General features: G+C 40.5%; 1 long non-coding RNA gene across 2 annotated transcripts; it reads right to left on the bottom strand.

Annotated features, from left to right (window-relative positions):
* Nucleotides 1-209: 209 nt before the first annotated feature.
* On the bottom strand, nt 210-11,999 carry LOC140122174 (uncharacterized). 2 transcript variants are annotated; one of them, XR_011854281.1, is made up of 5 exons: nt 10,636-11,999; nt 8,517-8,754; nt 7,452-7,547; nt 6,284-6,430; nt 210-858 (listed from the first exon to the last, which is right to left on the bottom strand). It is a non-coding gene; the product is annotated as an uncharacterized lncRNA (long non-coding RNA). The 2 variants fall into 2 exon arrangements; XR_011854270.1 differs by lacking the exon at nt 210-858 and having other exon boundaries at nt 3,448-6,430.
* Between the last annotated feature and the right edge of the window lie 13,273 nt (nt 12,000-25,272).

Genomic DNA, 25,272 nt, shown 5'->3' with positions numbered 1-25,272 from the left:
GATTGTATTTGGCAGGTGCATGGTTTTTCCACACATACGCTTAGTATTAACACCAAAAAGTTACATTTTCATCTCATCTAACCAGAGAATCTTATTTCTCATAGTATGGGAGTCCTTCATGTGTTTTTTTGCAAATTGTATGGAGCTTTCATATATCTTGCACTGAGGATAATGCTTGTGGGGGCGGTCTAATTGAATGGCGCACTCAGAAATGGAAACTACATTTTTATTGAATAACAGGTCTTCAAGTCACAACGCGATTTGGGGAAAAGTACCCCTCTCTCAAAAAAGACTAAATAGAGTAAAAGAAATAAATAAAAGAATAAAAAGTTCGTCCCATGGAAAAAGGAAACATATGAATAAAGGAGTCCATATTAGTATAGGTGGGAAATGTGCACAATCAAACCCGACTGGTGGAGGACTGCAGTGATGGGAAAATGTTCCACAAAAACGATCTTTGGGCTCTTCTTTAACTCTCTCACAAAGGATCTTCTCCCATGATTACTTAGTTTTGCCAGGTCGAGAAAGAGTTGTTGTTGTCCAAAACATCTTCCATTTAAGGATTATGGAGGCCTTTGTGCTCTTCGGAACCTTCGGTTCTGCAGAAGTTCTGTTGTAATGCCTTGCCAAAATTCTGTTTCTGTGCTCCTTGGGCAGTTCCTTAGACCTCATGTTTCTCATGTGTTCTGACAAGCACTGTTAGCTGTGAGGTTTTATATAGACAAGTGTATGCCTTTCCTAATCAAGTCCAATCAGTTGAATTAAATACAGCTGGGCTTCAATGAAGGAGCAGAACATCTCAAGGAGGATCAGAAGAAAATGGACAGCATGCAATAACCATGTGATATTTCAGTTTTCCTGGTTTAATAAATTAGCAAACATATCTACGTTATTTTTTTCCTGTCAAGATGGGCTACAGAGTGTACATTAATGAGCAAAAAAAGAATCTTAACAATTGGCTGCATATAAGTAAAAAATTTAACAATGAAATGTAAAAATGAAATAACATTTTTACCTTTTGTCTGTGTCATGGCTTTCTGAATTAACAGAAGGCAAATTAAGCCCGTCTCGGATGCACTTGTAGCCTCATTTGCATATCCATAAACATTTGATCATCTCTGTATTAATTCATGCATTTGTGGTCATATTGGTATTTTTATGCTACTATAAAATATCCATGTACCGTCACTCCCATGTTGTAACAACTTTGTAAAACTGTGAATTGTGCAGCTACTATATTGTACAATTGCAATGTCTGACTATGATTTTTGTATTTGACTTTCTTTGTTAAAAATGAAGTTAATAAAAATTTATGTTAAAAAAAGTGCCATTCTACACTGTTGCTATTTAAGTGCTACAGAGCATCAGGCTGATAAACTAATAAATACTCCTAAAGTAACAGAAGCTTCAATTTACACAATGCATACTTCAAAACATTGTTCTAAACTTTACTCTTGATGATTTTTTTCATCTTTAGCCAAACAGAACCCAGAAGAATAATCTGGAAATCATCTGTCCTCCTACACATCCCCACAAACACTCTGCCCTTTTCCAGTCTGTGGGCAGTCAGATCATCAGGTGCCTTCATCTCTTTATTCATGCACTCGGCATTTTCCAACCCCCTGCTGCCTGGGCGCCCTCAAACCCACGCAAATAATTGTGCATAAAAGAGAGGGCAGACAGAGCTACAGACTCGAGGCTGTCATTTTCACAGCACATCTTATAATTATCAGGACCACCATGGTCATTCCCCACTGGGAGCGTTTACATTTTCTCTTCCGGATAAAAGCGAGGGATTCGATTTAAACCATAAAAAGCCAAACCCTGGGATTTCCAAACTATTTAATCTCCTCGTTGCTGGCAGACTAACATATATTCAGCACTTACCCCCTTTGGATGACATCATCATTAATTGACAGATCAATGGGCCTCATTTATAAAAAAGTGTCTGAGAGCAAAACTGTTCTTCATGGCAGAGCTCAGCTTTAATTTTATAAACTGCTGTAGGAAAATGAAAGCTGCGCTCTAATTGGTTGTGATGAGTAACTAGAACAGTTTAGATAAAAAAGGGCACTCTATAAATCTATCCTTGTTACAGTTTACGCAGCAGACTCTTATTTAGTTACACAAAAAAGTAGCTAATGTTCAAAAATGTATTCATTTATTTTTGCGTTGTTGCTTTCGAAAAGGTGTAACTTTTTTAAAGGTTAAAACTCTCCCCACCGGCGTTCCGTTGCCCATAAACACTAGGAGGAACCAGTTACTTAGTGTATATGGGCAAAAACTCTGTCAGTTTTGATCAGAACTGGCGGAGTTTGTTGCTATAGTCTCTGCTGCTTTTCCGGGAGAGGCTACAGTAATTTTGATAGACCGGCCATTCACACCCCAGCCCACCCAACACCCGCCCGACACATGCATAGTGGCATGTGGGTCGGAGAAACTCCGAAACTGGCGGGGAGAGGGAGATTCATATGGTTTCTCCGCTAGAAAACTTTTCTTATGCAAGGATGGAAAAATTTTTCAACATTTGTGAAACATATGTATTAGTCCCCATTTACACAGACATTCTTGGGACAGTTATGCGTCCGCACAGTTTGCAGCAGGACATTCATCCCCATAGATGCCCATATGTACAGCTAGGCACCAAAAGTCCCTATGGAGGGGGAGAGCAGTGTTCACTCCTCCGCCTCTCCAGCATGTATGTTATGCCCGGGTCCCAATCATTAAAACAAATGGTGAGAAGGCTGAGTACCTTCCAGATCATGTTTCTTGCAAGAAAATGTACTTTGAAGTGAGTGTTTGTGTGGGTTTCCTCTTGGTCCTTTGGTTTCCTGCCACACTCCAAAAAAAACCCCATACTAGTAGGATGATTAGATTGTGAGACACATTGGGGACAGGGACCGATTTGGCAAGCTCTGTGTAGCGCTGCGTAATCTGTGTATATATAAATAATAATAATTATTATTAGATTATAAATTGGTTTTATAATGTCAAGGAGGCAGAGATTTTAACTGAAGTCAAGCCCTCTCTTCCTCAGAACGTCCCTTTCACTGTAATTGATAGTCCTGCATCCTGGGACATCACATGATTTCAATCACAGAGGAGGAGTCATTCAGATTCCCCCACCTTGACTTCAGTGTTAATCTCTCCTCCTTCTGGACTTTACCCAACCAATTTACAAATCCCTTCAAATTTGATTTTCTGGGTGATGCCACCACACTGAGATATTAAAGAAGCAATAACTAGAAGGTGTAACACTGCTTCATAATATTCTGGCAGTGGTTTGTTAGGCCAATTCCCTTAAAGCCCCTTCCCTTCCTACTATATATGTAGAGAAAGTTTGAGCTTCAGAATACAGTACTGCATTTATCAGCATTAAATTTACTTGACAAAATCCAGAACTAGTCAACAGAACACCTTAAATTATAGGTTTAATACATGTGTATATAGTATAATATTATATATGAAATAGCCTCTATGCAAACTTTAATTCTGCATTACTTCTGCAATAGTAATTGCTTGAAAGGAATTAGATCAGTGATATTGCTGAAGGAAGCACAAATTGCTATAGACAGCAGGAAGAACAAGTCCTTTCCATTGCCAACAGTTGGCTTGCAAAATGCTTATTGACTTTTCATATTTGAGCAGTCAGCTTGGATGACTAAAGCCTGCAGAAGCTGCTGTAAAAGAGAGGTAATTTCAGGATCAAGTCAAGTTATTTGCTATAGAATGGGGTGTAGTTATCATTCCCAGGTAATATCAGTATTCCCTTATAGCTAATATATGTATAGTCTCTTTTTAGATGATGTCAGTCATGAGACATGAGACTTCCTCTTAAATAGAATTATATTGGCCATGTAATATTTCAAGGGACCGCACCCTCTCTGTGGTGGTATCATGCAGAGGTAAAGCTCCCCCCTTTACAACCTACTTATGTCAGATAGCAGAATACATACAGGCGGTCCCCTACTTAAGAACACCCGACTTATAGACAACCCCTAGTTAACAGAGCTCTGAGTTTAACAGAGCTCTGGATTTTGGTAATTTACTGTACTTTAGCCTTATGCTACAATAAACAGCTATACCAGTTGTCTGTAATGAAGCTTTATTGTTAATCCTGGTTCTTATGGCAAGCTAACATTTTTAAAATCCAATTGTCAAAGAGACCAAAAAAAATTAGACTGGGATCATAATAATAAAGTATACAGTTCTGACTTACATACAAATTCAACTTAAGAACAAACCTACAGAACCTATCTTGTACGTAACCCGGGGACTGCCTGTATATGCACCAAGTTGAAGAAGATGCTGCCCAGGCATTCATTTACAAATGTATATTCATGAAGCAGAACTGAGAAGTCATTTGATTCATTTCATTGTGATGTCACCTATTTATAAGGACAGTGCCAGATTTCAATTTCTGTCTGAGAATGTTTTATATTATCCAAATAAGGAGGGGAAATGAGGGACCTTACAGCTGGTGGGTCTCAAGAGGGAGCGTCTTACAGTACGGGGGCCACAGAATGAATTGGAGGGCAGCAAAAGTGTAGAGGACTCCAGGGAGGAAATTATTTAGGATTGGTGCCAGGGGATGGATCAATATACAGTAGAGGCACAGGAGGGAGGGATTGTACAACATGGGGGCTATAAGAAGGGAACATTATACAGTGGTGGGTTGCACAAAAATTATTCAGAATAGATTCCAAATTGGATCCTGATATTCTGCTGGTCAGGGGCATAATTCCATGTGGGAGCCAATATTATACTATGCGGAGGCACTATGGGAAGAGAATATGGTATCGGATTAGTATTTTAGGTTTCTAGCAAACAGATTGAAATCTGGTAAACCCACAACTATGTCTGATTTTGTCAATGATCAGTTGCATTTGGCAGACGCTTTTCTGTACCTGTTGGCAGAAGTTGAGGTTAGGTCAAAATACATTTTTGAAATAGCAGATCCTATGAATATAAAGTAGATAATCTGCTGCCAGAAACATGTCTCCAGGTTATAAATGATCATTTTTTGTAAAATTTCTGAGAACCCTAGTAATAGTTTATTCAAAAGCTAGGAGTTTTGGTTTACAGTACTTGCGATGGATTTACTTGACAGGTGACTCAAATGAGGTAATGGTCATCGTCACTTCTGCCTATTGTGTGTGTGCACTTTCATTAGGATAAGTGAAGTCCTAATAACCATTAGTGACTACAATAAAAAAGTTACTTCCTCCACTGTTAAACTGTCAGGATTTGAACCAGAGTCCTCTGGCCTTACTATTCAGTTCTCTACCACTGTGCTCAGTAGTGGCCGGGCTCCATTTAATGCTGGTTTTGTCATTCAGTATTTTCTAGGTATTGTTGTATCTGCAGCTTATTCCTGGCTCTGTTCTGTTGGGCATCTATACTTTTAGTAGCTTGTTTTTCTGACTGTGGTGAGAGACTCTGTGAAGTTTGTCTGTTCTCTTGTGTTCCCCTTTGTCTTAATAGTGAGTGTTTTGTGGAAATGCTTTAGTTGTTTCTTGTTATGCCTGTCCTCTCTATTACCCTCCCCGTATTTGTTGTGTGTTTGTGTGTATGCTGGGATTGCTAGTTTTTCTTTTCGTTAGGGGGGCCCAAGTTTAGTACAGCAGACCCTTGTATACTTTAGTCCTTTTCCTACTATCTGGAAAGGTCTTCGTGTTCAGAGAGAGAGAGAGAATTTGTTGTGTCTGGAGCTAGCCTGCATAAGCCGACATCACCCACAGGCAGGGACTAGCTTAGCCTTAGAGTAAGAGACAGTTTTCCCTTTCCTATATCCCTAGTTCTTGCTGCTCTCTTTATACAATTTTCTGCTTCCTTATAAACCGTGACACATACCTTATACTTTCATGTACTTTACAATGTAAATGAAACTGTTTGCTTATAATAAATCTGAAATTTACATGAGACTAGAATAGGCCCTTTTTCTCTTTTGGCCCAGGTGTAGGTGGACATATCTGTCTACCTTAACCTCTTCAGTATGGCTCACAACATATATACACCGGTGCTAGCTGGGATGCAATATATACTGCTGGGGTGTGGTGGAGCTGGTGCCAAACACAGTAGGCTTTGTAGACCGGAGTCTAAGAGGGACCTGGTCTTCACCAGAGCCCACCGCAAAGCAGGATTGTCCTGCTGTTGCAGGGTGCCACCAGGCCGTTCTACAGTGCGACTAGCCGGCAATGGCAGCCAAGGTGGAAGTGCAGGAAACAGTCCGTGCCCGGGATGCCAGCGGGTGTACAGTGAAGAAAGGAACCCGGAAACTCACCGCAGGAACACGGAAGAGCACTGGAAACACAGGGACACGATTGAATGCTGGAGACACAGAAGAGTAGGGACGTTGGAGACACAGGAGCATAGGAACGGTGGAGACACGGGAGCGTAGGAACGTTGAAAACACAGGAGCCTAGGAACACTGGAGGATAACAAAATAATACATTCTCTAATTCACTTTTATTAACAAAAATGCAGCATTTCACAGATATAAGTCTAACCTGTCTCTAGTCCTGCAGTACACAATTTCAGTTTACCCTAGACACGACCCAGTAACTTTTGACTTAGGGTCGGGTGCCATCTTGGATGAGATTGTACAGATGAGATTTCTGTTTGTCTCTGCTTTGTGGCTGCAGCCAGGCCCCCTGCACGGAGCTCACAGACTCTTACTGATTCACAGCACATGGTGAGCAGAGAGAGGCTGCAAACAACAATATTAGAGGCAGCATTTATCAGTTTATTTAAACTCTGTACTCTTTTACAGTATAAGAATTTCCTGCATTTCTCTTCTCTGGCAAAATGACCCATTTTCAAGGGCAATAGTAACACCTCATTGTCAATTTATTCATTCATTAATTGATTCATTCATATGAAGAAGCAATAATACATGTGTATAAGAAATGATGTTCTAGAATTCTATACTATATTATAAATACTATGAAGAATTCAATTTTGTACTAAAAACACACCCCAGAGAATAAGATAACAGGTTTTTCATTTGACAGCAAATTTTGAAATATTTTATCACAATACTATGGTGCCATCTGTGCACTACTTATGAGGCTTGTTGACCGCCCAGCTTTAAACATTTCTAATGTGTAAAGGAGATGCTTTGATATATCATTGTTTTATTCTTTTCGGGAGGGACGTGCTCTATCCCATAAATCACTTAATATAAATCTATTTCTTTTAACAATATTTTAGCTTTCCCTTATCCTGATGAGATAATAAATTGTAGCGCACTGCACTCAGTTACATTAGGAGAGTTTTTTTTTTGATAACTAACAGCAGGAGAAGAATCATGACAGCAGCTGTTTGGGAGCACAGTTTGACTATGACTATGGTGCGGTGGGAAAAATATCTTAAAGTGTCTGCTCAAGACCACCGAAGGGAATGGCTCCTAGTAGCTCAGCATAATCTGGCAGTATAAATGTATTTCCTACCTTGTGTGTTTTCTTTATACATGGAACATCTGCAATAAGAATGCAGTTTGAGGAGTTTAGGACTGTGGCACACCGGTAGCTCCAACTACAGTTTCCCTGATGGTGATAGGAACATGAAGCACACAATATAAGCCACATGACCTTTTAACAATGAAAACACCATAATAAAATGTACAACTTCATTGACCATAGTGTATGTTCTGGTATTTGTTGCCTAATGAATTTGGAATTCAATTACCAGAATTTTTTAGTTCAGTGAGACCACAACAAATTTTCCTAGTCATTTTTCTAAGCTTAGGAAAGTATTAATGGGACTGTTTTTTGATAGTAGATGATAGAACTGCCCACCTTCTGTTGGTTCTACCACTGTCCTCCACTGCTTCATAGTCCAGTGATGGGCAACCTTTTGAGCTTGGTGTGTCAAAATTCGCCAAAAAACTGAGTATAACTTGGGTGGTGTGTCACCTTGACAAAAAAAACCATAATTTTGTGATATTTATAGTTTAAATAACAAATATGTATATTATTTACTTCTAGGGTACTTTAACCCTACAAATGTGTGATTGATACTACCATGTACTGCCATACTACAGTATGGCAGTATATGGGGATTTTCCACATCATCTATTTATTACAATGTGCAAATCGTACATTGTAATCGGTTACAATCAGACACGTGTGGAATTGCTTAGTAACCTGCAAACTTTCAGTCATGAAAGTTCACAAGTTATAGCAAAGGCACACGCGCCGCTGTCCGCATTTTCTTCATGCCCTCTTGGCATGGAGAAGGTGTGAGGAGCAAAATAATCGCAATGTCTGGCGATTTGCAAGGCGTTGCGATTTTCAGGGCTTGTACGTCACAAAACTGACACACAAGCCCTGACATTACTCACTGTATGATGGGAGTGGTTGTCCTTCCTGGTCCCTGCTGTGGATATGATCAGTGTAGAGGTGGCAGAGGTACACTGACCTTACTCACTGTATGATGGGAGTGGTTGTCCTCCCTGGTCCCTGCTGTGGAGATGGTCAGTGTAGAGGTGGCAGAGGTACACTGACATTACTCACTGTATGATGGGAGTAGTTGTCCTTCCTCACCCCTGCTGTGGAGATGGTCAGTGTACAGGTGGCAGCTGCTGGGACATCACACAGGGCAGCTGCGATGTGGTCTCTGACTGAGCTGTGGAGGGTGGCAGCAATCAGGAACTGCAGAGGAGTCTCAATGTTTTGATGGCCGGGTCACCTCTCCTGCTGTGCCCTGTGATGACACCCCCGGCACAGCTCACACAGGGGGGAGGGGCCAGCCCTGGGGAGAAGGAGGAGGGGGAAGTGCTGTGAGCTCAGCGCAATCTCTCAGCCTCCCGCTACTGCACCTGGCCGTGTACATGAAACTTAACCCTCTGGCGGCCGCGTGTCAGTGAAAATGGCACTGACACGCGTGTCATAGGTTCGCCATCACTGTCATAGTCTCATAGCATTGAGAACCTTTTAAAGGGCATGTTCACACAGAATTCATATACAGTTTCCAACCAGATTCTGCAGTGGAAAACTTTTTATTCCTACCTGGAATCTGGGGGAAAGCAGGTCACACCAAAAATATTTTAGAGAGGAAACCCATGAAGATCTCCCGATGAGGTAAGAATAAGTCAACTAGCCCAGCATAGTACAAGATGTGTTGGGCCCAAGCTGTGACAAAATACATAATCCAATGTGAAAGCAATGATCGGAATATTTCTAATTGTATAACAAATGTATTGGACCTTTATTGATGATAACCTTATAACCTTATTTGGATAATGTTTTCTGTTTTGCCCAAGTAACTTGTCACGGGTGCCTCGGGTCGCAGGCGGTTTGGAGACCTCTGTGTGCCCCGCTGTGCTACTTACCCCTCACCGGGTTTCAGCTGCGGCTCCTCGCACGCGTCCCCGCTGATAGGGCGTGTGCGTGACGGCTCTGTTAAGTTTAAGTTTTTATTATCACTGCCCTTCCTGTGTTCCCTGCAGGATCTTTGTGCTCATGCCTAAGAGAAAGCTGTTCCGTGTATTGACCTCCCGTTGTGACCCCCGACCTGTTCCCAATTCTGCTCTTCTGCTGCCAGCCCTGACTTCCTGCTCCATCCCTGATCCTGAACTGTTGCCACCTGTATTGACCTATTGCCTGTCCCTGATCACAAGATTGCCTGCTGATTCTGTACCTCAACCTTGGCTTCCACTGTGGACAAGTCGTGCCTGCGGAACGACATGGTGGTACCCTGCTGCAGCAAGTCCAACCCGCTTTGTTGCGGGGTCTGGTGAAAACCGGGTGCCACTTAGACTCATGTGTCGGCTTGTGTCATCATCCGCGCAGGTCCAGGGGGTTCACTACCCCAGAAGCCTGGCATAACTGTAGTCCTCTGTAATTTATTTAAAAAAATTCTACTGAATTGAGACATTTTTCAAAACTGTTAAACACAAAAAAGCTAACATCTATATTGCTGCACATTTAAATAAAGCCTAAGCTGTCCTGAATGGATATGAGAAGAAAGCTGCTGCCAGATCGTCTTTAGCACACTTTATGTTGAATGATTACTTTGAAACCATTCCAAAAATGACAATGGGAAATGAATGATGGTGAAATGTATTAAGAATGGTGTTTCCCACTTGTGTGGACTGAAGTGAGATGTGTCTAAATTTATTGTGAGACACATCTCTTGCCCTTGGCTAGGGGCTGAAATACATTTAAGCTACTGTTTACTCAATTTCTCTGCACGAATTGTGATAAAATTTGATGCAGTCTAAACCCTCTATTGTCAAGGCCTACCCACTTCAGGAAAAGTGGCAGATGGAGACTAAAACCTTTGGCTTAAAAAAAACGGAGAAGTGAACTGCCCTAAGCTCAACCTATCATTACAAACTAACAAATAGCTTTTACTTCATTTCACTTAAAATTAAGTAACAGAATTAATTTAAAGCCACCTCTGTCTTCTACTGTCATCAACTGTCATGCTCTCAAGGTTCTTGCCAGTCTCTGAGCATAACATTCCTACAGCAATTAGAAATTACTTTGCTGGAAACCTAGGACCTGCACTATTCTGTCATGAGACATGGGCAATTTCTAATATATTGATATAAATCAGGGTCTGCAATAAAATAGTTTTTTTTCCACCAATAGGTTATAAGTGACACATACAAAATTTAGTACTACTCACCTGACGTAGACTTATGACAGGAACATCATTGGTGCAGGAGGTTATGGATGCAATCAGCAATGGATGGTTACTGGGCTGCAGTGTCCCCTAGGAACCAGCACAAGAAAGTGTTGACAGGACAGAGTATAAGTAGGTATGCGTTGGACATGTCCCAAGAATAACTGAACACAAAGCATGTGCGGCAAGACTCTCCCTAGGTGATCCAAAATTTCTAGAAGCATTCACCGCAACCGCATGTCTAGTCCCCCTACGTGTATGATCTTTTGGACTTGATAAAGGGGATAGTTCATCTCTGAAACACATAATCCAATTGTTTGTGAACAAAATATAAATAATAAAAGTCATTGTTATTGAGAAACGCTGAAGATTCATTAATCTTGGGACAGTGTATACAACATTTACCTGGTTATTCAAATATAGTAATCCTGCATATAAACATAATCATTATAGTCTATAAGCATCAAGCAACATGGACATCATACCCTTTGGGATATAGCTCTTCATATTCAGTGCTGTTGGGGGATATACTTAATTGATAACACAGGTCCAGTGGCCTACAGAATTGTTGCTTTCTTTACTGGGCTAGGTATACAAACCCTTTTATCAAGAATTGCATGGACGCCATTTGTATTTCAGTCTACTTGTTTTTGACTCCTGTCCATGTAAAAAGAGAACAGACAACAGGTCATCCTCCCTTCAAGGGGTATTCCAGGAATCAGCATAATAAATAGACAAGTGGACACTCAAAATATAAGCTAATGTGTAATTAGTTGTTATTTAAAATGTTGCTCCCCTTATCAGAAAATGCTGGTGACATAGATTGTAATGAAGAATTAAAATGCTACTGGCCCTTTAATCAGTGCGTTAATTTCCTCCATGCGGTCCGTTGCAGGACAGAAGATGGCTGCTGGTCACATGTCCTGTACCTGCCTGGGCAGGGTCATGTGATCACCACCAAGTTTGGCTGTAGTCGGTTGGTTGCAGTACATCCAGTATGGTCAGTGTTTGGGTGATGGCAGTTACACATCATTACTATGGTAACAGAGCAAGAAAACCTGTTAGATCATCACTGGGAGCAGAGCATAAGTGGCAGGAGGAGTTACTGAGAACTAAAGGATCATGGAACTTGTAGTTTTCAGTGGCGGCCATCTTAGTGATAACTCCACCTACTTTAGAGAGGCCATACATTTTCTAAATCATAAAATCTAATTATTTAAGCTCCGTTTTGTTACTGACGACATTGAGTATTGTTGTATTTATTTATTTATATCATCATGGGTTTTTGTGTCAGACGTTCATATTCCCGGAATACCCCTTTCAATTAACCCAAGTGCATTTTATGACCCTTCGGAAAGATGAAAGAAGTTCTCTAGTTCCATGGGGAGCAATATCATTACATAACATGGTTAAATAATGCAGAATGCATGGTGTCAGAGAACAGCAATATAACCCACGTTCAATGAATTCAACCAATGTTTAATACGATAATCCACAGAAGGAAAGCAAACTAGGCCATGCAAGGCATTGAATACCAATTATTCATTTATCAGCTCAGCTGGACTTCAGGCTTCCTGTTACTCAGCAGCATTTTAGAGGCTCACTAGTTAATGCTGCGAAGAGCAGGATTGATGTTGGGAACCTATATAACTCTCATTTTCAAAGCTGAAGCAGGACCTGGAGAAATCCCTGAAGGATGTCACTTTCAATCTTCTTCCACCAGCATAATGCTGCATTGCAGTTTCCAAGCAGCAGACCCTTTCACTCGATCTGCAGCAAAGCAGAGACAGGATTGCAGATTATTAAGCAGTTGACAATGTTACAATGAATTATTTTATTGCATATGATGTGCTTTCTTTCATGATCCATGTATTTATACAAGTTAGAAAGAATAATTGTTAATGGAGCAAAAATTCTTTATAGCATATTCAGAGTCCTCTATCCACTGAATGTAGCAGTGCAACTACCCCACTAGAGCTATGTGTGTTTTCTGCTTTGTTATAAAAGACCCCATTAAACTGACCCCCAGCCGATAGGGAAACTCAGCAGCAAATGTATAATTTGTCTACAGCTTTAACAGAAATAAATGAAAACATCATACTTTGCAGCTTGTAAGGGTTTCTCTCCTTTTATGGTTTGTTCACACAGGTGTGTCTTTTATATTTTAATTTCCCCATTTTTTGTCCTTTCTTTGTTGTCATTTTTTTACATATACAAAAAATCCCCAAAAGCTAATGGTTTAGAAAGCAAAACACCTGGTTCCACAGCATCATCAGTGGAAAAAATATTGGTTCAGTGAAGCATGGATTAAAATCATAGATGGCATTCTGAGAAAAAAACTGAGTGTGAAAATCTTTAGAATAATGCAGACAGTAGTGGATCATAATACAGGTGGTTTTGGGCCCAAGCCTTCTAGGGGTGCCATAACCACCCAAAACACCCACCACATTTCATACTGAGTAGTGCCTTCACCCATGAAATCCTTGGACATCTTGTTCCTGCTCTCAATTGACATGTTTACAAGAGCCATTTCAGGACCTTCAGGAGTCAGAAGGTCCTCCAGAGGTCCTGAAACCACAGATTGAAAGCAGGCTGATAGAGATGCATCTTCCATTCCTCAAGAAGTTTAACTGTAGTACCATATGTAGGAAGTGAAGTAGGAAGTTGCAGTTAAACATGTATGGTCCAGGTCACATCTCAGTTATTTCATCAGGGCTTTGCTTTCCTTATTGTGCACCCATCTTGGCAAGATGAAGCACTAAGATTAGCGCGAAACTACTCGTCCCGGAACGCTCCTTAAAATAAAAGAAGATTTTAGAAAGTGGTGAGTGCCAACCTTTTCTTTTCTCATCTAAAAACAATATTAAGTCTTTAAATATTCCATACAATAAATCTAGTGAAATTCATGAGAAAATGTAATTGCACTTTTTTCTCATCCTTTTTCATACTTCAGTGTACCAAGCTGGAATTTTTATGTGATAATTTCGTGTTTCCAATTATATTATTTTCATATTTTCAGAGTTATACAATATTTTAATAAAATTTATGGGAGGCATAAATGCAGCAATTCAGACTTCTGTTTGTTACAATGTTCACCACATGAGATTTTTATATTTTAATAGATTAAGTATTTTGGTACCTAACATGTTTATAATGTTTTTATTTTTGCATCCTAATAATTTCAGGACACCTTGGGTAGTTTAACCCTAGGGAGGGTTGATCATGCCAGCAGCTGGCGCCGCCCCTGTTCGAGTCAGTCGGAGCTGGAGAGAATAGAGAGTGACTGCAGAGGAATGAGGGAAGGTAAGAAACTGTGTTTTTTTGTTTAATACCCACAAAAGGGGGCTGCTGAAGGACATTAGGAGGCTGGAGGAGAGGAGACTACAGGAGAAGGAGGGGATTTAAATGTTGCAGATTTGCATTAGGGTGTATTATACAGGTCCATTGGGGGTGGTTGGCTAAAGTAAGGGGTACTGTACTATATAGAGGCCATTAAGGTCAATATTATACTATCCTTGTAGGATAAGAGCAATGATTTTTAATCATAGTTGTTTATGAAGTATTTATTTTAGGTTGGTTAATATGATGGCAGTTTCTCTTTAAAATAAGCCTTAATTTGCAAAATAAAATTAAATAATTTAATGTTATAATATATAATGCTAAATTAATATTGTTAAATACAAATTAAATATGAAGGTACATACACTTGAATTTATTTTCTATAATTGTTACCAATAATTAGCTTTACATAAAAAAATCAGCATCAAGTTGCCAAAAGTCACCACTGACATGTATTAGGAGCCAATATTAAAATCTGCTGACTCAGCCGTCCTGCATTATTGATTGAGCCCTCAAAGAACAGGAGCATTTTTCTAATTTAATATAGATTTTAAGAAAAATATATGCAATACTTGTATTTTGCAAAACAATGTTTTGTTCTCAAGGAAATGAAATGCAACTCGTCAAATGGTTATTGATTGAACTTCTTGTTAACACTCCTGTACGATGTTTGTATTATGAATGACTTCAGTGTGATGGGGCTTTCCACAAGTTTTTACATGATTCTGAATGATGAACAAGTACTACAGATGAAGAATATGAGAATACATAAAACAGAGTGTTCTGAGGAAAAATTGATCAAACTTGCTCTACATAGACACAGGTCTAGATAATTGTTTCACAAAAAATAGTTCTTCGTTAACCCCTTAACGACTTGGCCTTTTTTAGTTTTTTTCACTTCCATTTTTCACACCCCACCTTCAAAAATCTATAACTTTTTTATTTTTCCACATAAAGAGCTGTGTTATGGCTTATTTTCTGCGTAACAAATTGCACTTCGTAGTGACGGTATTTAATATTCCATGGCGCGTACTGGGAAGCGGGAAAAAAATTCCAAATGCAGTGTGCTAGCACCGATCGCGGGTGTTACCGGTAAGCCTTTGCTGCAATATGCAGCAAAGACTTACCGGCTATGGAGAGGGCTCGGCCCGCGAGCCCTCTCCATGCACCGGGACCCGGCGCGCGCCGTACTAGTACGGCGCGCGTCGGGAAGGGGTTAAAGACAGTTGTGCAACAAGGAACAACATATGAACTGTGACACATCTACTAAGGGCTTTGCGCCTGTTTTCTGATGGACTTTGCATGTTCTTTTAGGTGTAAACTGCTTGTACAGGTATTTAAGAAGTGTCTGCACCACAAATGTGTTGCATGCGACCATTTTGTTGCACAGCTGCACTAGGCACATGCCACATAAATTAGGGGGCGTTCAGGCACTCAGTCGGACTGTGCACCAGATTTAAAATGCAAAGTCTGTCGCACACCCTATGTTAAAGGTGCACCATAAAAAAGCTGGTGAACTCTGTCTTGCCAGTGCAGGGAAGCGCCAGATTCAGGATTTCTGGCGCATGTTCTTAATAAATCTGGCGCACCCAGCATTATACGTGGGCAAATCACTTTTAGTGCAGTGTCCTAAATTCTTAGTAAATGTGCCCACTGTATGTTAAATAAAAAAAAATTAATGGGCCTCATGTTTTGACTATAATGCACTTAGCTTATGCTTTGGTAGAGGCACAATCTGCTACCTAGTATTGGCCAACCAAATAAGAGATAATAGAGCCACAGCAGGATCTCTTCTCTAAACAGTTACCAAAAATGTGCTGTCCAGTGAGAATGGAAGAAATGGAAGAAAACAGTATTATTTTTTTAAATACAGGAAGTCATACTCATAATTTACTAATTTCTGCCTATCTCACAATGTCTGGAAGAAGTACACACTACGATGTGTGGTATTTTATAGTATTCTGAGCAGTTGAAGAACATCTTAGCTGGACATTCCCCATATTGGATGCATATGGTCAAAAATACTCTTTCTAAGAAAAGAATTAATCAACATGGCAAAAGATTCCCAACATTACAATATATATAATCCTATGCAACTAAACTGAAATTGTATGAATAGAACTTCTTTCTCAATGGATTGGTTTTCTATTTTTGCTTTTAGTGAACATAGGGATGTTGGTGTATGTGTTTTCTTATCAGACAAAAACTGTGGCTTCACCTTAAAGCGAACCTATCACTGGTAATGTGATTTTTAGCTTGTAACAGGTTCCAATAGCCTATACTATGCTGATTAAAATGCATTCGTCTGCATTCTGAATCATTTCAGCAGTTTATAGGATTTAAGTTAAATTCACACTACCTGGCTCCCTGCCAGCAGCATGTAGCAAGTCTCGGGAGAGGAAACTGGCACAGGTACACATAGGCTGTAGCTGCCCCCTCCCCAGGATTTCACCACACGATGTTTGCAGGGAGCCAGGTGATGTGAATTAAACTTATATAAACCACTGAAATGATTCAGAATGCTGACAAAGGCATTTTTAAAATCAGCATAGCATAGGCGATTGGCTAAAAATTACATTCCTGGTGACAGGTTCACTTAAAAGAGCTATTAATAGGGTTGCGTTATGCCTGTCCTAATTTTTAGATAAATGCACTTTTATATTTTATATCTGCTTGATACTCGTCTGAAACCTACATTTGTCTTGTAAAGTGGTTCGGTTTTCTGTGGTAACTGAATATCGGGAATAAATATTGTTTAGTGTATGAATGAGCGGTTATAAAATTAATAAACTACTTATACTCACCTCTCTCCATGTGCCCTTTAGGTCGCTGTGCAACCCTTTTTTGACGGTCTCTAATAGTATACAGAGGCTGGCAGTACCGTCCCGACCATAGCATAAAACTCCCGCTGTAGTGCAGTCCCCCCAGCCATATATAATTTTTATTATTCATAGAAAAACACATATTGTCACAAATGTACTCCACCGCCCTCTTAACGTAAGAGATATTTAATTTCTTAACGCCATTTTATGCAACTTTTTGACAAAATTTTGCCCAATTACTAAGCAATGCAAAAACACTGTCTAAAAACCCACTCTAAAAGCACATCTAGAAATAGATCGGCCCAATAGCACTTGAGTGAATCCGTTATCAGCATCACTTCCCTCTAGGCATCAGAAAATATCAAAATATTTGTCTGAAATGCGAAAACTCACTTTTGTACATTCTCAAGCACTTTAGATGTTTCCAGTCTTGAATATTACTCAAGCTATTCCTACTGGCTGGCACAGATAAGATGTTTATGAGGCAGGGCTCACTGAGCTGTGCAAGATTTACTTGCTGTCACCAAACTCACTCTAGTTTAAAGCGCATCATATCCTTGAACGTGAATCACTGCCTTCACATTTCTTGCTTGACTTTTAAAGGTTAGAGGTGAATAGGTTGAGATTCAAGAACAGTCTATACTAATTATGTGTAATCTCTTTCTATATATCCACCCAAGCTTCCTCGCAAGACCTGAAGAAGGACCACAGAAGGCCATAAGGTATCTGAACACAAAGATTTTTCAAAAAACCTTTTGTATAGACCTCCAAATTGTTTTCATAAAAAGTTTATTTGTTTTTCAATTTTTAGAAATAGGGACAACATGAAAAATTGCCTACAGCACCAGCAAAAGAAAGATGTGAAAAATACAAAAAAACACATTAAAAAACACCAAAGGTAACATATTTCAGATCTTACTTTCTATGCACTTACTTTTGTATTTTATAGTGTGACAATTATTAAGTTACATTTTTTTTAGTATTTTTAAACTATTTCCTTTGCCAGTGTATCAGGTATGATTAAAAACCTGGGAAGTAACCTTTGGCATTTCTTGTTTGATCCCCATTTTAACATAATGATTTTTTTGTGTATTTTTGTAACTATTTCTTTTGCCAGTGCTCTAAGCAATCTTATTTTTTTGTCCCCATTTGTACTATAACTTAGAACTGGACCAAGTCTTCCATGGTTTCACAGCAAGCCTTATAATGGGATTCCCAATCGTATTTGGGGCGAGTTTTTTTCTCTTCGTGAATTGCGTATTAAAAATCATAAAAGACACATTTGTTGTATACAGTTCATGTATTCCACAGGACCCCTTACTTCTTGTTCTCCCTAGAATAGAGAGAGGGGATTAATCTTAACGTATACCGGTAGCTAATTTCCCATAAGAACAAAAAGATCCAGCATATTAAAATCCAAAAATCTGGCTCTTATTTCGACCCAACATCTGCCAATTAATGTATACATTAGATGGATATCTTTTCAGAATGCGCAGATTCATCAGACATTAATCTATAGCAAAGCCGAATTGTTTTTCACTGTAATTTATGTACACTGGGTTAAATAAGTATAGAACATGTCACCAATTTTCTAAGCACCGAAAATATATTTTTGAAACAGTTTTTTACATTTCACCAGATGTTGATGACAACCCCTGCATTCTACATTGGCAAAGAAATAAAATCACTGATGTTCATAAATTACGTTGAGTGAAATAATGAGAAATTACACAGGGAAAAATGATTGAAAAAGAAGAAATGATCACATCATCACATTGAGACATCATTATGTGAATGGTGAAGGACACAAGAGCACCAGAAAAACTTGCTGGTTACCCCCTGATGAGGTCACTGGTAGGGGGGGATGACGATCCCAGCCAATATGGTGGTGTGTGTGCCTTGCAAGTATGACTTAAACTGTTAACACCCAGTACCAGCACCATGCATTGGTATAAGCGTTGGGTGTTTGTTGCTTCTTGTGATCATCTCAACAGCCATTACAGCATTGTACCATTATTTATCAGATTTATGTAATTATATTATTAAATTGCATTTATGGGTAAGTGCCAATAAGTCTTTTTTACATCCAAAAATTCATAGTCTGTTTTTCAGCTAAGTAGAACATTTTTCCAATGATAATGATAATGTATCATAATTAATTTATTTAAAGCATAGTCACTTCCTAAGGATGTTAAGCACATTTTTACATATAAATACAAGAGGTTATGCAGCTGGACCCCAATGTGTAATGGGATTGGCTTGTTTAATGTTCTGACCCTTGATATAATCATGTTATACATCATTTTGACACATGTATGGATGGAACATGGAAATAAGCAAAAATGTGCACCTACCTTATAATTTTGTGATGTATTTAATCGATTCTGCATTGAAAGACTGATTGCTTACCAAAACTGCTTCAGTGACCCCTGGGTGAGACCATTGACAAAAAACCCACTGCTATAATACCTCTGGCTAATGACAAAATGTTAAGGCAAATTGGCAGTGCTGAATGAGTTAATTATATTATGCCAGAAAGCAACATCAAACATCAATGAATCTATTCATCACCTGCTACTGTACTACAAGATAGAGAATATTCTAGAATGCATCATTGTGTCTTGAATTCAATGATAAGTTACAGAGGGTAAAATGAGATCTTATATATATAATTGCAACAAAGGGTCTTATTTGTGTACTATATTTTCTATTTTTCTTAAAATGAAGTCATTTACTTAATGAGACATGAGTTCATTGAAATCCATTAGCAATAAAGAGATGATTCAGTAATTCTCTAAATTGCTCTTCAGCTGCATTTGTGGACCAGGTGTACAATAGTAGAGAAACACAGTTCAGAGCCTATGCAAACAAGTGGTAACATCCAAAAGAATTAATATGTAAGAGCAATTAGACCAAAGCAGTGATTGGAAATAGAATATACTATAATAGAAAGGGCATATATTCCATTGACGTGTGCATTCAGAAAATATGTATAACTTACTGATATTTCATAGATAGACAGCAGTATCATAATTAGTAGCAAATAATGCTGAAAAATAAACAAGGTTGATCAAGTTCAACATATCATTTAGTCTTAGGGCCCAAAGCCTAACCCATTTGCTCTGTACACTTCTACACTCCCCCGGTAGATGCATTGCCTGCTGCAAGATGTGGCCTTTGTGGTCTACCCAACAGTGCCAGGTCTACCCAACTTCAACCAGGTCCTGTGTATACCAGGCCTTCATATACATTTTGGCTAGTGTATGACTTCATAGTTTATGCACATCACCATGCATCACAGGGCCGGATTAAGGGTGGTGGGGGCCCCTGGGCACAAACTGGTGGGGGCCCTTCCAACAATGTTTTTGGAAGTATATAGCCTGCCAGACTCTTTAGCATATAGCCTGCCAGACCCTGTAGTTTATAGCCACCAGTCCCCTGTAGTATACAGCCACCAGTCACCTGTAGAATACAGCCACCAGCTCCCTGTAGAATTTAGCCACCAGCTCCCTGTAGTATACACCCACAAGCCCCCTGTAGAATTTAGCTGCCAGTCCCCTGTAGAAAATGGCCACAAAATAATAAACTTCATACTTACCCTCACCTTCCCTTCCAGTGATCCCATGATGCTGCAGGCTCTCCCTTGCTCTTCAGGCAGCCGCCGGCCACTGAAGACACAGCTGCTATCGCTGGGGGAGATCGCCGATGCACTGTTTTGGCAGCAGCATGTAGTGATTGACTGACTGTCAGAAACTGGTGGGGGCCCCTTAAAAAGTGAAAGTGGTGGGGGCCCCGGGGCTAGAGCCCCAGGAGCCCCTCCTTTAATCCGGCCCTGATGCATCATATAAGAGACAGCAAAGAGGTGCCCACTTCTTATTGCTTCGCAGCCGGGCCAGAATACCGCTGTGTGCTGGAGAGGAGTAGGGGTAACCCATCCATAGAGAAAAGCGGTGCACGGCCGCACACACGGGGAAAGATAGAGCACGCTCTGTCTTTTCGCCGTGTACGGCGCGGAACTGGGCCACCGTCACCGGGCCATCATTGCTGTCTGTGGAAACATATATGTGCCCACAAGTTTGCGGCCGCATACACATCCCCCCAGACGGCCATGTGAATGTGCCCTAGCAAATTATTTGCCCTAGTAAAACTGATCAATGTTGTTATTATGGGCACACTAAAGATTGGGGGCATAAGAGGTTGAATTACAACTTCTAGCATACCCCAGTTGTTTTAACAGGTTATCAGGGAACAGTTATGAGAAGTGTTCTTTTACTCCCAACATGTCCAGGCTGATCAGAGGACAAAATAGAGAGTGGGCATGAGAGGTGCAGTCACTACTTTTATGTCCTGTGTGACTTTTATGAAAAGTCACACAGGTACAGGGTATTAAATAAAGGGCTGTAAAAAGACAGACCTACAACTCCTAGCATTTGAATGGCTTCCATACCTTACAGTACACTGTGCCACTGCACGGCTCTCTCATGTCACATGGTGGTGACATTATCACAGGACAAGCAGTCACCACTACAATGGAACATTGATCATCTCCCCTCACTTACACCAGGTCAGAGATGCTGGCATCTGTTCGATGGAGCTGTCCATGAGCAACCTTCCACATTCAAATTTCGGACAGATGCCATAATCTCATTTTTTGGATCAGATATTTTTTATTGAGCATTGTTGTTTTTAGAAAAAATAAAACTCAAAATAGATCTGCAATTTTTACAAATATTGTCAAAATATCCCCATTAAACAGCTATATTTGAAACCCCTTTTGCAATCATTTGAGAGAAAGTCTCATGTTTGTACAACTGAGGGTACAAAACATTCAGCCATATACAGTGTACAGGGATTAGCTCCTTCTTTGTGATTTTAAATAAAACTGCCATCAGGTTTATCAAGCAACACTTCAGAGCCTATTATGTGTATAAGTGATATTTGGGAGGATAGACCCCCTGAATGTGTCCCCCCCATCCCCTCAAGTGCTGCAACTGTGACTATAAGAAATACAGTCAGTGACTCGCCAAATTTAAGCCACCATCCTCCTTGGACCTCTGGTGCATTTTAAGTCTATTACAGGGTGCCTCTTTCTTCCATATTAAATCTCTAAAGATATCATTAACTTTATGGAACAACTTGATAGGCAGCCATACATAGAAAGGAGGTAAAGAAGCTAGGGCATGAGTATCATTTTGATAAAATTAATATGCCCGATTGCTGAGAGGGGGAGTTTCCACTGCTGAGCCCTCTCTATACAACCACAGCCGATGTGTGACATACATATATGTCACACGTTGTTAAGGGGTTAATATTTATATATTTTGAGATTTTCCAGGATGTTTTACTGGATGTGATGGGTGTGCTGTATATTGTATAATGTATAAGAGGTACAGTGTATATTTTTTGTTCAGGAGTCTAGAGTTTATAAAATCTTAATGAACATAGACCAGCAGTGACAGGATCCATACACAGGATGAGAGGGGATGAAATAAGGATACCTTAATATTTTTATTTAACTCTTTACTCTGCCAATGCCTATAAATTCCCTGATCCTGGAATAGTCACTTGATACCTTTACTATGGAGCAGTAGGATGGGGTCTTAGCAGAGGCGTAACAATACACATATTAGTGCTGCCACAGCCACTGTCCTAATTCCAGGAACTATAGCTGTCTCAGGCCATCGCCTAGCACCCAAGGCACATCCGGGGACTTAAGCCCAGAACTGAGCTCCACCAACCGAACTCAGTTTCATCTGCACCAGCCCAGCTTGAACCTACTACCAGGCTGTGTGTAACGTTCCTGTGGAGTGGCTCTCCATGACTCTTCCAGCGTGTTAATCGTGTGGCCATTGCCTGCTATTGAATAAAGAACTGTAAGTTGATTTGCACAATGCTGCCTCCATCTTATCCCTGGATATGGCTGCTTACCACCACAGGCTTCCCCATCCATCACCCAGGGATTAATCCTACAGGCACCTCAGGGGTTGCCCCAGGCAAACCATTGCATCAGCCTCTCCCTCCATATTTCTTCATACCATCTGCTGGACACCTGCCAAGCTGTAGGTCAGCCCTCCGATCCCCATACCAAGCACCGTGACCACAGCGTGCCCAAGGCTGCACTAGCCAGCCCCTCTGGTATTCTGGCCCCAGGCCACCAAGAAAAGGCTAGGACCCGGTGGGGGATGTTGCACCATTATCTCCTGTGCTGGCTATAGAAGGCACCATCAACTCCTGTGCATGCTGTAGGAGGCACCATCATCTCATGTGCATGCTGTAGGAGGCACCATCATCTCATGTGCATGCTGTAGGAGGCACCATCATCTCATGTGCATGCTTTAGGAGGCACCATCATCTCATGTGCATGCTGTAGGAGGCACCATCATCTAATGTGCATGCTGTAGGAGGCACCATCATCTCATGTGCATGCTGTAGGAGGCACCATCATCTCATGTGCATGCTGTAGGAGGCACCATCATCTCATGTGCATGCTGTAGGAGGCACCATCATCTCATGTGCATGCTGTAGGAGGCACCATCATCTAATGTGCATGTTGTAGGAGGCACCATCATCTCATGTGCATGCTGTAGGAGGCACCATCATCTCATGTGCATACTGTAGGAGGCACCATCATCTCATGTGCATGCTGTAGGAGGCACCATCATCTCATGTGCATGCTGTAGGAGGCACCATCATCTCATGTGCATACTGTAGGAGGCACCATCATCTCATGTGCATGCTGTAGGAGGCACCATCATCTCATGTGCATGCTGTAGGAGGCACCATCATCTCATGTGCATGCTGTAGGAGGCACCATCATCTCATGTGCATGCTGTAGGAGGCACCATCATCTAATGTGCATGTTGTAGGAGGCACCATCATCTCATGTGCATGCTGTAGGAGGCACCATCATCTCATGTGCATACTGTAGGAGGCACCATCATCTCATGTGCATGCTGTAGGAGGCACCATCATCTCATGTGCATACTGTAGGAGGCACCATCATCTCATGTGCATGCTGTAGGAGGCACCATCATCTCATGTGCATGCTGTAGGAGGCACCATCATCTCATGTGCATACTGTAGGAGGCACCATCATCTCATGTGCATGCTGTAGGAGGCACCATCATCTCATGTGCATGCTGTAGGAGGCACCATCATCTCATGTGCATGCTGTAGGAGGCACCATCATCTCATGTGCATGCTGTAGGAGGCACCATCATCTCATGTGCATGTTGTAGGAGGCACCATCATCTCATGTGCATGCTGTAGGAGGCACCATCATCTCATGTGCATACTGTAGGAGGCACCATCATCTCATGTGCATGCTGTATGAGGCACCATCATCTCATGTGCATGCTGTAGGAGGCACCATCATCTCATGTGCATGCTGTAGGAGGCACCATCATCTCATGTGCATACTGTAGGAGGAACCATCTCATGTGCATGCTGTAGGAGGCAACATCACCTTCTGTGCTGACTGTAGGAGATGCCATTATCTCCTGTGCAGGCCAGGGGAGCTGCCATCATCTACTATACAGGCTGAATGAGCTACCATTATCTCCTGTGCAGTATTACTGTATGTTTTTTTTTTAATCTAGCGGAAAGTCTCTGTAATATATTGCCCTACATAGAGCCGCATATCTAGATGACAGATCTGCTTTAAGGTGACTTTTACAATTAGGAGCTCATAAAATATGTATGAACTAAAGAAACCCGAATTCTTACTTTTATGATAAATGTTCTTCTCAGACTTTTATGAACATTAGCCCTGTATAATCATTGTAGGCACTGCATCAACTTTTTGTTTTTCCTGTCCTCTATGTCTTTATGTATGGTTCTAAACAGTCATGAACATTCAGAGTTTTATCCATAAACAAGAGTTATCATCAAATGTAAAATGTAATCAGGTTCTAGCATTTTCAATGTGATGGACCATGCTTGTTCTCTTATTAGATTAGACTTTTCATCTTTCATAGAAAACAGATACACGGAATACAAAATGTCAGAAAGACCTTTACAAGCACAACATCTTCCAGTAGTGTAATGCATAGTCACATAGTGTGTGCATGGGCCTTGAAGATTTAATGGCTAGCTGACAGTCACATAAGTCTATAAAGCCTTCAAACTTTTCTGCGATGACAACTGTCACATCTTCTACTCATACTTGTGACTTTATCAACCTCTCTTGGGAGTAAACGCAAGTACTAATGACAAATGTATCTCTGGGCAAACTGCCCAGAACCTACAAGAAATGCATCTTAGCTCTAGAGCACATAGTAAAATATATAGGGACTGTATAAAATACTATTTTCAAGTCTCACATTCCTTTTTGAAATACACACGGTCTATGAAGTTGTTAGTGTTAGGGGACAAGTTCTCAGCGTTATTATTGGTCCCACAAGAACACACGTAACAGAACCAGAAAGTGTACTGTAGTTCTTTTCATTTGTTTCCACACATCAGTTACAATGAATGTTGC

The sequence above is a fragment of the Engystomops pustulosus genome, chromosome 1 (genome assembly GCF_040894005.1).
Source record: "Engystomops pustulosus chromosome 1, aEngPut4.maternal, whole genome shotgun sequence".
In the NCBI taxonomy this organism is placed as follows: Eukaryota; Metazoa; Chordata; class Amphibia; order Anura; family Leptodactylidae; genus Engystomops; species Engystomops pustulosus.
This window is presented reverse-complemented; position numbering and strand designations above follow the sequence as displayed.